The 15,776-nt window shown below is 38.3% G+C and overlaps 1 pseudogene; it reads left to right on the top strand.

Annotated features, from left to right (window-relative positions):
- Positions 1 to 12,392: 12,392 nt before the first annotated feature.
- LOC101329575 (small ribosomal subunit protein uS17-like) lies at positions 12,393 to 15,162 on the top strand (annotated as a pseudogene).
- The last annotated feature ends 614 nt before the right edge of the window (positions 15,163 to 15,776 follow it).

Genomic DNA, 15,776 nt, shown 5'->3' with positions numbered 1-15,776 from the left:
CTTCCTAAGGTGTTGGTTTCCCTCATCCTTTTCGTTGCTATGTGCAGACCTCGTCAGTATGGACAGTGTTCCCCGTCATTGCTGTGAAGTGAGATGAGGCCAAAAAGACATTGCTCCCTGTCTTCTTCTGAAGCACCAACCATGACTAACCCCTAGAGTTGTCAGATACATCTCTCCTCTGCTCAGACCTCCAGTGACTGCCCCTTGTGTTTGGAACAAAAGCCAGTGGATTTACTGTGACCCCATCTCAGGTCTCAGCTCCAACCTCGCCACCCTGTGCACCACGCCCCAGACACACCGCCCCTCACCCCCATCTTACACAAGCCTGCTCTGCTCCTCTCCCTGTCAGGAATGCCATCCCCTAAGCATCTCCAAGGCTCTCTTCTTCACTTGCCCCAGGTATCTTCAAAAGGCAGATCCCTAGAGAGGTCCTCCCTGTTCCCTATCTAAAATAGCACAATACTTTCTCCCCTTTGAACTATTTTCTCTTCTTATTTATATCAGTTACTGATATTTTATTCCATTATCATTTTTGAATGTTCCCTGCTTCGTGCAGTGCCCTCCACCTGTAACTTACTACTGCCACTCACGCTGCATTTGGGGAATAAAGCTCATAGAAGTCAATTATCTATCATCTCTGCATAAGTAGTACTGGGAAATTATCTCTGAAGAAATAATCTAACCTCCTTCTATTGGTTATAATTTTGTAATTTGACAGAGAAAAGGAAAGTGGATTTGAATGGGCTTTGTAGTTTTCTAGATGCTTTAAGGACTTTTGTGCTCATGGAACCCAAACAGCCTTTATTTCAATGTCATTTCCCCCCTTGTAATCTATAGAAAGTATTTCTTTCTGTAGCCAAGAGCTTTTAGTCTGTTTTTAAAACAGGGAAGGAAAAGAACAAATATTTATTACATTCCAACTTGCAGTTAGGTACCTAACTTACATACATTTTTAAAATTTGCAGTAGTCCAAGGTTATTCGTAAGGTTATCTCAGTTTTACAGATAAGGAAATGGAGATTTGAAGATATCCAGTTACTTGTACAAATGTACAAATGACCCAACGGTCAAGGCTTAGAATCCACCTCTGTGTGACTCCAAAACCACTACTTTTAAAATTAATCCATTCATTTTCTCCTTTCTCCATGCTTCAAAATCATCACATAGTTCTGGCATCCCTCAAATAAATTATTACGATTGCTAAGCCTCTTGCGGGCACTCTAGCATCCCCTATTTAAACACTGGACTTGAGCAATTCTGGACATTAATGGGACCGAGGCCATCATGCTTCAAATAACCCTACATCAAAGAAACCTGGCTAGAAGAGGGAGCTCATGCTTTATTTCCCACGATAGGATTATGTTTAGATTTAATGTTGATGCATCAGTTAAGTGCTCACTTTGAAAATTAATACAACACTGTGTGCTTGGCTGGCTCAATACTCCTCAGTCAACATTAATAAAAAAACACCAACGAAACAATGCACTGCGTCATTTTACTCCTTGCTGTCCCTGGATCTCCAGGCCTTTTATAACAATTAATCAATCAGACTTATCCCTTCTACACAGTAGCAAGTATTTAGTTCCTTTAATAAGTTGGTAAACTGAGGTGACTTGGCAAGTGAAAAGATTCACCCATGCACCTCTACCCGCAAAGGAAAATCGGTCCCTCTCAGTGACTGCTAACATTGCTCATATAGGGAGCAGAAGTCAGCTCGAACAGGAGAGCCCTTTTCTCTTCTTCCCTTTAAGATCATGATCGTAGCAGCAGTAAACACGAAGAAAGACCATAGGTCAGTAAGCATGTGCTTTAATTAACAGCCCTCTGCTATCCCAATAGAAAACATGCTTCAGCTACGACAGTCACAACTACAGAAGGCTGAACACAGAGCTTCCTGGAACGCCAACCAGAATTTTGTTTCTATTTAAGACAAGTGGAGGTCAGCACAAGTAATTAGTAAGATTACGATGTCTGCTTTCTCCACGAAGTGTAGGTTAGAGAATAAGAGCTGAGAAAATGTGCAAGGGATGCGGTCCTTTGCACTGTGGGTTGTGCATGGGTGATTCAGGACCCATCGTGTTAGTCACCATACTTCCTGGTTTAGGACCCTATTGATTGTAAGCTGCATCACCAGTTAATAAGAACTTGGAGCGGAGAAAAGAAAAAGGGGTAGAGGAACACTGACTCACTAAATGAAGACATGGACCATCAGATGCCCAGTTTAGGAAATGTTTTTTTAAAAATCTGTGGATCTTAAAATCTAGGAAATGTTGTATCAATGCCTGACTAACGCTTCTTACAAAGGTCCTTAGTAGAAACTCTTGGAGAAAGAGCAATTTTATCTTTTATTATTCCTGAATTGCAATATGTCTATGAAGAGTCATTTTACTTTTTAAAATACTCGTATTAGCCTGCAAACATTTACTGAGTATTTACTAAATGTCTGATACTGCACAAACACCATTTAATTTAATTCCTATACCAACTCTATTTGGCAAATTCTTTTATCTCCATTTTGCAGGTAGGGAAACTGGGGCTTAGGCAGAGCAAGGAATGTGCTGAATATCATACAGTCGGTAAGTGACAGATCAAATATGTAAATCTAGATATGGGAATTCTAAAGTCCTCACTTGAACTCTGCATCAGTTAAAATTTCTTGCTTGCAAGCAACAGAAACTGCCTATGACTAATATAAGCAGAAAATTAATTTCTGGTTGATATGGAAATTACTATAAAGGAAAGCTTGAGAACCAGAGGAGCCCTGGGCAGCCAAGTTGCAGAAATTGTTGGGCAGTGTGTTTGGTTTCTATCATTGCTATGAATCTACTCCAAACATTTTCAGTTTTTTGGTTGCTGCTGACAAGTTCCAGAGAAAGAGCTGACAATTCTCCAAGCTTGGGCCACCTTCCCACATCTTAGTTATTGATGGGCAGTGTGCCATACATGATGGGACTTCCAAACTGAATCCGATGGTGGGATACAAGTGGTACCCAAAGCAAACAGTATGCTGTTACTACAAGAAAAGAGAATGGGTGGTTTTACTGTCTAGTAAACATCAAATGGCAATTAAAATTTTTTTGTTGGAAAAAAGAAGCAGACTCACAGTTATAGAGAGCAAGCTAGTGGTTACCAGAGGGGAGAGGGAAGGGGGAGGGGATAAAGGGGGAGGGGAGTAAGATGTACAAACTATTAGGTATAAAATAAGATACAAAGATATATTGTACAACACAGGGAATATAGCCAATATTTTATAATAACTATAAATGGAGTGTAATCTTTAAAAACTGTGAATCACTGTATTATACACCTATAACTTACATAATATTGTACAGCAACTATGCTTAATTAAAAATAAAAACTTTGTGGAAAGGATCTCTTTTAAAGATAACAAAATTACATTTTGTCAGGGTAAGAGGATACAGATTTAAATTAGAACAAAAAAGGTATATTTTGTTCATAAGTCTTTGTACCATGTCGACTTAAAAACACATCACAAGGCCGGCCTTCCTGCCACAGTTTGGACTTTCTTTCCGCTCCTTTAATGCTCTCGGTCTGTCTTCTTTTTTGTGTTTGGATCTCACAGCAGGGATGAGTGTCGTAATAAAATATCCAAGTCGTTCTTTAGTTATTGTTTTAATTCGTTGTTTTACTAGTTAATTATTGATGATCTACTAGTTGCTAAGTAGTGTACTTTATTGTTGAATACATTTAATTCCCATGCTTCTAAAGTTTGTATTCTACAGACATTGACTAAGAAAACCCCAAGTAAATATATCATTTTAAATTTAATTATTCAATTGAATATACCAGGTCACAGCTAAATCAATATCATAAGGGCATATCATTCTATCATCATGTAGTTTGATTATTAGAATTATTTTTTCTTCCCTTGAATCAAAATTTTCCATTTCTTTAATAGTCCACTGACCTTAATTTTAACCTCTGGAGCAGATTATATAAATGTATCACACATCTAGATAAAGAACTTTAGATAGTAAAGACAATTAACTAGCTGTAGGTTCCTCCAGAGTCATAGTTTATAAATATACATATATTTAAGCAAGTGAAATGTAACATTAAATTGTTTCCTAAACTAAACCATTGGCATTTAATTCAAGTCCAACGCATAAAATGTATTTCCTTCTTTCATGAAGTGTTTTGTCAAACTCTTGACTAGATGACCTGTTGAGGGCCCCTGAAATGCTAAAATCATTCTACAAATTGGAAAATGAGGATATTGAATCAGTTGACCTTTACTATCCCTTCAAGTTTCAGAATTCTATCTTTCATTATCATTATTTATGTAATAGAGGGACTTAGCAAACTAAATTCCACTGAGATCAAATATACAGTACCAGAAAACTCCTTAGTTTTATAAGCCGAGCCCATAGAATGGAAGAGCCCTGTAAATAAATAAATTAATCCATTTGTTCATTTAGCGATTATTTCTTAAGTCCTGACTGTTTGCATAGTTTCTCAGGATACAGAGCCTGAATGGACTTACCCATAATAGCAAGAGAGGATAATTTTGAGGGAATGAAAACTATTCATTAGTCAATATCCAAATACCAGGTATCAGGAAAGATTTGTATTTCCCTTAGATGTGAATACCAAGTCCGGAGGTGCTTGCTGTCTATTTGTTCAAGTGATTTAGATGCGTGTTGCTAATTGTTTTACGGCTCTTAGCTGTTGCAGGTTGCCCAATAAGTCCTTATAAATGCCTTAGGGATGACATTCCCCTTCTTTTCTTTAAAAGGACACTATAAAATAGAAAGATCAGACTATATATTTTTTTATGTTCTTGACTTAAGACTGATAACTAGTGAGGTAAGAACATAAATGAAATACTATAATTTATTACATCAAAGAAAAATCAGAATTTCTAATAAAGATGGCAACTCGTCTTTAAAAAAGAATAATGAGAGTAGAGAAACTTTTCTTCTGTGAGAATAAGACCTTTAATAAAATCTAAAGTAAGACAGATTTTCTTTCCCCTAGAGTTTAGGATGAAACCCTGTCCCCATATACAGTATTATTTTCTCCCTGAAAATATTATTACAAATCCCATTTCTAACGTCTTTGTTAGTCTTAATAATTACATCTTAGCTAAGGTGTTAATACACAAGTTGACCACAGAACAAAAAGCTTTATTTATCATCAGGTCTATGTACCCAATGCTCATGTTTATATCAGGACCAGGGATAGAACGCTGGGGTCCTGGATTCTAGCCATTCTCTTCTTGTTAAATCATGTTGGCTCTGATGTGAGTGTAAGATGTTGGGCAGATGTTATCAAATATGCTTCAATGAGAGGGGATCATAAAGCTCTTAAGTCATTTATCCTTCTAAATGTCAAGTAACTAAATTGATATTCCCATCTGCTGAAAACCTTACTGGGGAGAAAGGAAAATGAGGAATGGAAATTCTAACTTTCTTTCAGAATGACTTCAGTGTGTTATCATGCCAGGGACATCTATTTTTGATGTTTCGAGTTTAGAAAAGATGGATGGATAACTTTAGTGGCTCTTTTTAAATTTTATTTCTTTGAAATGCCAAATAATTATGTGCGTTCTCTACACCCATGATTGAAAGCAACGGGGTTGTTCTTTAAAGGAAAAAGTGATAAAATGTTAGGTTAAAAATGGCAGCCGATCTGCTATTGCTGTGAGCTCTTTACATACGTGACTTTCTTTTCATTATCACAGCTGAAGACTCTTTTTCCTTGCCTCTGCCCCTCGCTACCAGCACGGCCTCAATTTTCATCCTTGGATGTGGGTTCTACACTCCATTAACTGTTCTCCAGGGTTATACAACAAATAGTTTAGAAATGTAGACGTGTCCAGCATTTTATGTTTACACATTTACATATTACATCTTTTGCGAATAACATGCAATATGTAAGTACGTAAATGTTTGCGTATTTATATATTGCATGTAATTGCAAATTATATATTGCATATTTACAACATTAAAAGAATAGAAACCATATCTCTGAGACCATTATTCCTGGCCCCTAAGAAAGTGCTTATAGTTAATATACACTAAGTAATTGCCATGAGCCAAACACTACTCTGAATGATTAAACTGGTATCAACTCTTCTAGTCCCCTAAGATGATGAGGTAGCTAGTATTATAAGTTGCATTTCACAGAAGAGGAGAATGAGACATGGAGTGGTTAAGAAAGCTGATATATTAGAACTCGTCAGCAGCAGGGCAGGAACGGGAACTCAAGCCTCCTGGCTCTTAGTTTTTGTATTGGTTTCCAGTTGCTACTGTAACAAATTATAACTTAGTAGGTTGAACAATACTAATATATTATCTTACATTTCTGGATGTCAGAAATCCAAAAGGAGTCTCACTCTGAGTCTCACTGGGCTAAGATTAAGGCGTTATGGTTTATCAAGGCTGAAACTTCTTCTCAAGTCTCTAATAGGTAATCCATTCTCTTTCCAGCTTCTGGAAGCCATTTGCTTTCCCTGATTTCTGGTCCTCTCCCTCCTTCCCAGCCAGCAACAGCAATGCCATGCTGAGTTCTTCCTATATTGCCATCTCTCTGGTTTTCTCTTCTTATTCTCTCTTCCACTTTTAAGGATCCTTGTGATTATATTAGGTTCACACATATAATTTAGGATAGTCTGCTATCTTAAAGCCAGCTCATTAGAACATTAATTCCATCTTCAACCTTAGTTCCCCTTTTTTGATATAACATAATATATTCACAGGTTCCAGAGATTAGGATGTGGTCATCTTTGGGGGTGCCATTATTTTGCCTACAACAGTGCTATGGACTGAAGATTTGTGTCCCCTCAAAATTCATACATTGAAACCAACACCCACGTGTGAAAGTATTTGGAGGTGGTACCTTTAGGAGGTGATAACGTCCTGAGGGCTCTGGATTGGTGCCCATATAAAAGAGATCTCAGAGCATTCCCTTGCCCCTTCTGCCATGTGAAGACACAATGAAAAGAGGGCTGTCTATAAATCAGGAAGAGGGTCCTCATCAGACCCTGAATCTGCTGGCACCTTGACCTGGGACTTAGCCTCCAGAACTGTGACAAATGTTTGCTGTTTATAAACCACCCATTCTATGGCATTCTGTTATAGCAGCCAGAATGGACAAAGACATATAGTTTTTACCATTATACCACACTGCCTTAATAATATTAGCTACCTTTTATAGACCAGGTTAGTGTCTATTACATATGTTACACTTGGTATTCACTGAAAGTAGACAGCCTTCTCTGTTATTAACAGATAAAAACAAGGGGTCAGGGAGTTGAATCCTTTGTGTATAGTAAATACGAGATGTGATTTAGAGTCTGAATCTGGATCTATCCACTCCAAAGCTCTTGTTCTCTCCTATACTGTGTAATTTTGACTAACATGTCTGTCCTTGTATTAGGATTTTTAGATAATAAATTTATTGGATGATCAATCAACCCCACCCTTCCCTCTTAAAAAGTATAATTGTTCCCACTCTTTCTAAAATGCAAGGGCCTATTCCTTGCTTTGGTAAACATAGTTGGCTGAAATTGCTATGAAATACTCTAGTGCAATGCCAAGCATATAAAAGACCTTAGATAAGATTGGATTTTCCCCCTGATAACACAGGAAACTATACCATGGTGTCAGCACCGCTGTCAAGGTCCATAAGGATCATAGACACCAATGTGGAAATAGCTTGTGGACATAGCTCTGAAGAGTCGAATATATTATGCTATGCTTGTCCTCGTGTATCTTTTGCATGTTTTGTGTCTCCCCATCTGTAAAATAGGTATGATAACATCTATCTTGAAGGGTTGTGAGAATTATAGATGATGCCTTTAAAGAAAACTGCCAGATGAAGAGTTGACTCTTAATAAATGGTAACATTAGCACAATTTTTAAAAGTATGTATCTGGTGTCTTAGTGTCTTGTGATTAGGTATGTCTCCTAATAGTGTAATAATTTTTTAAAAATCCAAGTGTTTGGAAAGACTGAGTTAATCAAGTTTTGGTTAAATTCTTTCTGAATAATTACCATTCAGAAGATCCTGAAGAGGGATTCAGGCAAACCATGGCAGAGCTTTCTTCTCCAAGGTTTCGTGAGAATGACTGAGACCAGTATTTCAAGACACCTGTGGGCAGGTCCCTGCCAATTTTTTGCTAGAAGTTCAAACACCCTGTAAGATGTCTGTTTCCTACTTAAGTCTGACAACTCCTTGGATCTCTCTCTTCAAGCAAGGAAACACCATATAGTACTGGCAAAACCTTTCACCAAATCAACTCTTCACCATCATCTCTAAGCTCAGGAAGTAGTCTTTCAGGAATGAATACCTTTGGGAACTGAAGTCTATCTGTAGGGATGGTATACTGGCTCATACCAAAACCTTTGGCATCATCCTTGGGCAACTCCCACCATCAACCTTATCTCATTCTTCCCTCCACTCTATAGGCAAATCCTGAAAATTCTACCTTCAAAACATATCAGAATCCAACCTCTTTTATAACCATGCCACTCCCTTGATCTCCATCCTTCCACAAAGTCCATTTGACTTGGAAGACTAGCCAAAGTTCCTACTGTAATATGTAAGTTTCCACAGGATATGGCCCCAGGCTACAGCTCTTGAACCTCAGCCAATACTCTTTCCACTCCCTCCCTCTGCTCCAGCCATACTTATCTTCTTGTTGCTCCTCAAATACACAGGCCATAATGCCTCAGGGCCTTTGCATTTGCTTCTCCATCTACCTACAATGATTTTCTCCATATATATGCATGGCCAGGTCTTTCACCTCCTTCTGGTTATTGCTCAAATATAACATTTCTAGGGAGCTCTTACCTTACTTAAATTTATCTTTTCCAGAATGGTAACTCTTTCCTGCTTTTTACCCGCACACTACACTATGTATTATCAACTCTTAGACATCAACGTTATGAGAAGCAACATCGTATATGTGCTAGAAGAAAAGAAAAAAAAATTAAACTACGACATGTCCTTGACTGTAAAATTCATCCTGATTTCAGAGATATTTAAAATATGTAGAATTACATTTTGTTAACCCTAAAATGCACATTGTTTTGCTCTTTTAATATCTCTATTTATTTGGCTTGTGGTGTGTCTCCTTCCACTATGAGGTAAACTCCAGTGGGGTACAGATTTCTTTATGGTTTTATACTATTTCCCCCAGTGTCTCAATCAGTGCTTGGAACACAGTTAATAATAAATACTGGTTGAAAAAATGAATGCTGGAGATTCCCAGGGTCATTAGTAATAAACTTGCCTTCTAAAAGTTCCCTGTATCATTTAAATGATAAAATAATTAATGTAATATTACATAATTTTTGATTTTCTCAAAGTAACTCAACATATGTTGTCTCTTTTGCTTACCCCTATGGATAACATGGTGTAGAGAAGGAAAGTGCCTTATCCGAGCCATGGCTATGGTCAAACAAGGATTCAGAGTCAATCTTTTCTTTCCTATATTAGAAAATGTTGCAAATTCCTGTGGACAAGAAGTAAAGTGAGCAGATTGTGTTGAACTGATAGCTGCATTGAATTAACTGGGCCAGTCTGACAAGGTGGACAGATACTGATGGATTCAGGGACATGGTTGACTGTGGTCAGTTGTTATAAAAGTGTTGACCCTTGTGCTTAGCATGTCACATAAAACTGGCCAGAGAATGGATGAGATATGGTGGCCATAAAAGTCATCACATGGGCCAAGGGAAAAATAAAGCCAAGGGACGTCCATGTGAAATATGTTGGAAGCAGCTGGGAAATTAAAAGACTTAAAAAATAAATAGATGAATAGATAACATATGTTCACATATAAATTTATTTAAAACAAATATACATGAATCTATGTTATGTTATATAAAGTATATATAACAAAATAATTTTTATACTTAAACATTTCAAAAAAGGATTTTGTAAAAAAAGGATTCATATAATATTTTTTAAATAGTATCATTCCTACAATCTTTTCCATCCCCCCATTTCTCCATCAGTAAATATAACAGTTAACAATCGTTATTTTTTTTTAATATTTATTTATTTAATTTATTTATTTTCTTTATTTTTTTTGGCTGTGTCAGGTCTTAGTTGCAGCACACAGGATCTTCCTTGAGGCACACGGGGTCTTTCATTACGGTGCGCAGTCTCTTTGTTGCGGTGCTCAGGCTTCTCTTTAGTTGGGGCATGCGGGTTTTCTCTTCTCTAGTTGTGGAGTGCAGGCTCCAGAGCACGTGAGCTCAATAGTTGCGGTGCGTGGGCTTAGTTGCCCCGTGGCACATGGGATCTTAGTTCCCCGACTAGGGATTGAACCCATGCCCCCTGCATTGGAAGGTGGATTCTTTACCACTGGACCACCAGGGAAGTCCCCAATTGTTATGTTTTTACACACATATTCTAAACCCACTCAAATACATACAAACAGAGTGTTATTGTTGTTTTGTTTAACAAAAATGTTATCCTAGTATACATAAATTTTCATAAACTGTTTTATTCACTCAAATCAATCTTCTCCCATGAGAATATGTACAAATTACACTTTTTTAAAAAGCTATATCTTATTAAATAGTATGAATGTATTGTAATTAATTTAATCAGGCTACTTTATTTCATTAGTGTGTGTTTTTCTCGCTGCGTATAATGTACAACTATCACCTAAATATTTGTTAACTGTACACTCTGTGTTTCCCTCTTCTTATTGTTTTCCCATGAAAGTCTCCTTCACACACATTTCTTAGTTGTGCCTTGTATCTTCTTGTCCTGAGATGGAGGATTAAATGTTCAAAAAGGAAAGTAGTCACCATGGTAAATGTATGTTTGACCTGAGAGCAAGTTTGCTTGTTTGTTTTAAGCTATCGCTTATATATTTACTGGTTTGATTTTACATTGATAAAGCCCATTTCAAAAAATTGAACAATAAAATGTTAAACTTGGGAAACTCTGAAATTTTATAGTCTGACTTCCCACTTCATGCAAATCCTTCTTTGTAGACCTTTATACCTTCTCATAAGCTTCTTTCTCTGCCTGAAAATGAACTTTGGTTCCTTCAACTAAAATCTCTCTACCATTTAAGCTCAACTTATGACATCAACTCCAAGAAGCTTTCTCTGATTGCCCCAAGGCATTAAGATGTCCCTCTGGTGCTCGAAGAGCAACCCGTGTTTGCAAGGATCAGTATATTTTTCACTTGCTATTGTAATTGTGGATGTGATTTTCTATTTCCTCTGCTAGGTTATAACCTCTCTCATTGGAAGGAGATCTGTCCTCTTTCACATCTGTGTTTCCAGTGCATAACGTGATATATAGAGAAGTACTAACAACTCTTTTTCAGTAGAATAACTGATTAAATGAATACATATGCTACCTTCTTTTTAGACTTCTCCTTGCCTATGTGTGTGTGTGATATTTTAATAGACAATAGACATATGTGGTGCATCAGTTTGAGAAGTGGAGTGCTTGTTGAAAGGATGGGACTTAACTTTAGATAATCTTACCGCTAACAAAGTGTCTGTGTTGTGAAAGAAGAAAGAGAGAGGTGGTTATTTTTGCAGAGATGGCTTGTTTGCTTCAGTGTATTGGTGGAGCTCTCTTAACCTAGATTTCATTCTGTTTGCTCTCTTCATGTGAAACCATGCAGCTCATACCTACACATCTTTCTCTAATAAAAGAGTTGTCTTAAGGAAACAAATCAGCAGCTGTCAAGGGGGTGCCAGAATGAGTCATTTGCAGTCAAGATAGCCGATTCCCCATGCTGATGGATTCACCAACTTTTCAGGGCCTCTGAGAGTTCACCTGCTTGTCACAGAGCATAGCACTTTGGTTCAGCTTTGAAATGAGGAATGTCCCTTCACTGTGATTCAAGCTGATTGCCCCTTTGTCACCAGGTTTTAGCTTCTAGGATAAGGTTGTACCTTTCACTCAAACAAGTACTGTTAGAGCTCAAGGTTAAAAGATTCACCTTGATGTTTTCTCCAGATAAGCTGTGATGGTAAAGACATTCTCATGTAAGCAGCTGAGGTTCCATTTATCACTTTTCCATTTGGAAAAGTGAACCCATTCTCCCAAATTCCAGGTAGTTCAACATAATCCAGTATGATAATTATTTCTTGGTTATGAAATAGCCAAGAACCTGAGAAAGCATCTAATCCTACTTCAGAGGAAACTGAAGCCCAAAGGGCTAAGAGTTTCTGTGGTTTCCCAGCCAGAACTGGCTGACACAATGCTCAAATCGAAGTATGATATCCTTGTCACTTTACTAGAAACACACCCTTTCTTCTTATTCTCCCTTATAGGCTGGTACTGGAGGTTTATATGACTACCTGGTGGGCAGTAAGGATATTGAATGGTTAGGGAAGTTTGTTAAAAAAAAAAGGGCACCCTGGCTTTTTTCAGGCAGCTGGGAAGATGGCAGACATTCAGACTGAGTGTGCCTACCAAAAGCAACTGACCATCTTTCAAAATAAGAAGAGGGTCCTGCTTGGCGAAACTGGCAAGGAGAAGCTCCCATTATACTACAAGAACATTGGTCTGGGCTTCAAGACACCAAAGGAGGCCATGGAGGGCACCTACATTGACAAGAAATGCCCTTTTACTGGTAATGTCTCCATCCGAGGGCGGATCCGGTCTGGCGTGGTGACCAAGATGAAGATGCAGAAGACCGTTGTCATCCACCGAGACTACCTCCACTACATCCGAAAGTACAACTGCTTCTAGAAGCACCACAAAAACATGTCTGTGCACCTTTCCCCCTGCTTCAGGGATGTCCGAATCTGCGACAGTGTCACAGTGGGCGAGTGCCGGCCCCTGAGCAAGATGGTGCACTTCAACATGCTCAAGGTCAACGAGGATGACGGCACCAAGAAGCATTCCAGCAGTTCTAAGACCGGACCACTGCCCACTGCCCCAAGCAAAATAATTTATTTTCCCAGTCAAAAAACAAAGAAACAAAAAAACTGCACCCTGGGTCTTTCTTTCCCTCTTTCCTGTTTTTAGAAGTGATATAGTGTATTGTAGTGATATAGTGTAGCATTTAAGTGTAAAAACCCTGAAGCCAGACCGCACAGTTTAGAACGCAGGATTCATCACTTACTAGCGAAAGAAAGGAGTGTGTTAATCTGTCTGTGCCCCAGTGTTCTCAGCACTAAAATGGGATAGCCATATGTTTGTTGAGAAGTTTAAAAGAGTTAATTAAAGCCAAGTACTTAGAACAATGACTAGCACAGAGTAAGCTCTCAGTAAATATTACCTGTGTTTATTCATAGGTGTATATGGGAATGGGATGAAAACTACTGTCTTCCCCTCTCTATCTTTGTGTTTAGAATTAAAGTGAGCTCTTTGTTTTGCTGTATATTTCTCAAGGTTTCAACTTTATTTCCTTTGCTTGGGTATAATCTTAGGCCCTCTGCTTTTATCTGAATCATGAGGGAATAAACATAGAGTGGTATCTATCTAAGAGCATGGGTTTAGGTGTCAGTCAGACTGCCGTTTTGGAATGACTGGAGTTAGTCCATTTGTTTGCCGGAACTGCTATCTAAGGCCTTATAGAATATTTTACGTATCAAAAATGTAATGTCATAGAGGCTTAAGAGACCCACTTTATGGCAAAGGCAGTGTGAAAGTTTATATATGTCTATAGAATCCACTTGTCCTCTCATATACCACACCACCCAGAAGCTGTTGGCCTAATACAGCAATATACTGAGTTGTTAAAGGCACAGCTAAGGCACCAACTTGGAGACAATATGCTGTGAAGATGGGGTGTCATCCTCTAAGACAGCAGTCCCCAACCTTTTTGGTACCAGGAACCAGTTTTGTGGAAGATAATTTTTTCACAGATGGAGAGGGAGAGGAGAACAGTTCAGGCAGTAATGCGAGCAAAGGGGACAGAAGGGGAGCAGCAGATGAAGCTTCGATGGCTTGCCCACCGCTTACTTCCTGCTGCGTGACTGGTACTGCGGCCCAGGGGTTGGGGACCCCTGCTCTAGGACATTACATGTACCTTATATCAACATCCATCATATGATGCTGCCTCCAATAGATAGAAAATATTGGTCTGAGAAATAATAGATATGGGCAAGAAGACTGCACTTTTCATTATTTCCAATGTTCTACTTGGGGAATTTGTGGTCACTCAAATCCCCTTAATTCTGTGCTCTTCTAGATTAGAAGTTATGGTCTCCAGAAAGAGAAATGCTTCCCCCAGGCAATCAGCAAGAGATCCATTTAACTTTGAGCTAAGACCGCATTGTGGGCTCCTCCTGCCAAGGGACCAACAGGGAGGAATAAAATTCACAATCTTGGTAGGCGTAATTGACCTGGATCATGAAGAGGAGGTAGGGCTGCTGTCACACAATGGGAGCAGGAAGAAATATGTTAGACATCCAAATTATCCACTTGGATATCTCTTAGTTCTCCCTTGTACAATTTTGATGATACATGGATAAGTTTAGTGGTCAGTGCTTTCGACTGACATGGAAAGCAGAAATACAGACTTCTCAGGGATGAGGGTCTTGTTCATTCCACATGGTGAACCACCAAGACCCACAGTGATGCTAGCTGACAGTGAAGGGAATCTAGAATGGATAGTATTGGATGAAGATAATGATAATCAGTTGTAGGTTCAAGACCCAGTTATAGCAGCAGGGGCTGCAGTTCATCCTACTAATCTCCCACTTCTGAGTTTCTTCCAGCAGAAGAGGCCCACCCAGAGCCTTGAAGTGATATAATGTAAGTGAATTCAAATGTCTTCAGGCATCGGCTTTGATAGACTCTGTGTTGTGCTGCATGGATCTCTCTTTTAGGACTGATATAGTTACCCAACTACTGATCAGGCTGTGGGCTGACAACTTTCAGTTATCAGGTTAGGAAGGTTGACTAACCCCGTTTTGCGGGGTATCCTATTTCCGATTACTGATGGTCTCAGTGGTATAAAGCTGGACCCCTCACCTTAACTTGTGACGACCCTGAAGGACTACCCTAGGTTCAGAGCTCCCTGTAGGGTTGTCTGAGGCCTTAATTGATACTGCATTGCAGCCTGACTTCTCCCTGCATTCAATCCTGCTTTCTTTTTCTTTTCCCTCCAGATATTAATACTAAGAATAGTCCCTATTAAACTTTCTGCATGCTATTCTTTATCTCAGGGTTCCTGGGGACTTCTACTGATGATGCTACCTGAATATACACCCAAATAAGTAGGAAACAAGATAGGCACAAAACATTCATTTCAGCAGTGATTGTAAGAAAAAAATGCCATTAGCAAGGCTGGTCTGCTCATTGAATAACCTATGGTACCCTTAAAAGGCAGTACCACAAAACAATCAAAAAGAATAAAGAAGATCTCTATGAAGTATATGGAGACAGTCCATATTTTAAAGTGAAAAAGGAAATAAAGAAAGGTTCAGAACAGTGTACATAATATGCAAACTTTTGTATAAAAGAAAAGGAAATAAATATAAAAAATAATTATCGGCCAATTTTGATGTACTAGATAATGAAGTAATAAATGAAAATGGCTACACACTGAGGATGAGTGTGAATAAAATGAAAAGATATAATGACTAGAATTATCTGGAAATACAATAAACCTTAAAATTGAATTCAGATATCAACATATAAACATAATTGCACTTTAAATTAACAACATAAACACATTAAAGGCAGTGATTATTTCAAGAAACTGTGGAACACAATACTCTATCCCTAATATGATATATTTAAAGGGAAAAAGAAAAAAATTAGATATGGCTTAGTGGGATTATTGTTAATAGTAAGTTTGGGAGATTAGTTGAA

Source organism: Tursiops truncatus, chromosome 8 (assembly GCF_011762595.2).
Source record: "Tursiops truncatus isolate mTurTru1 chromosome 8, mTurTru1.mat.Y, whole genome shotgun sequence".
Taxonomy (NCBI): domain Eukaryota; kingdom Metazoa; phylum Chordata; class Mammalia; order Artiodactyla; family Delphinidae; genus Tursiops; species Tursiops truncatus.
This window is presented reverse-complemented; position numbering and strand designations above follow the sequence as displayed.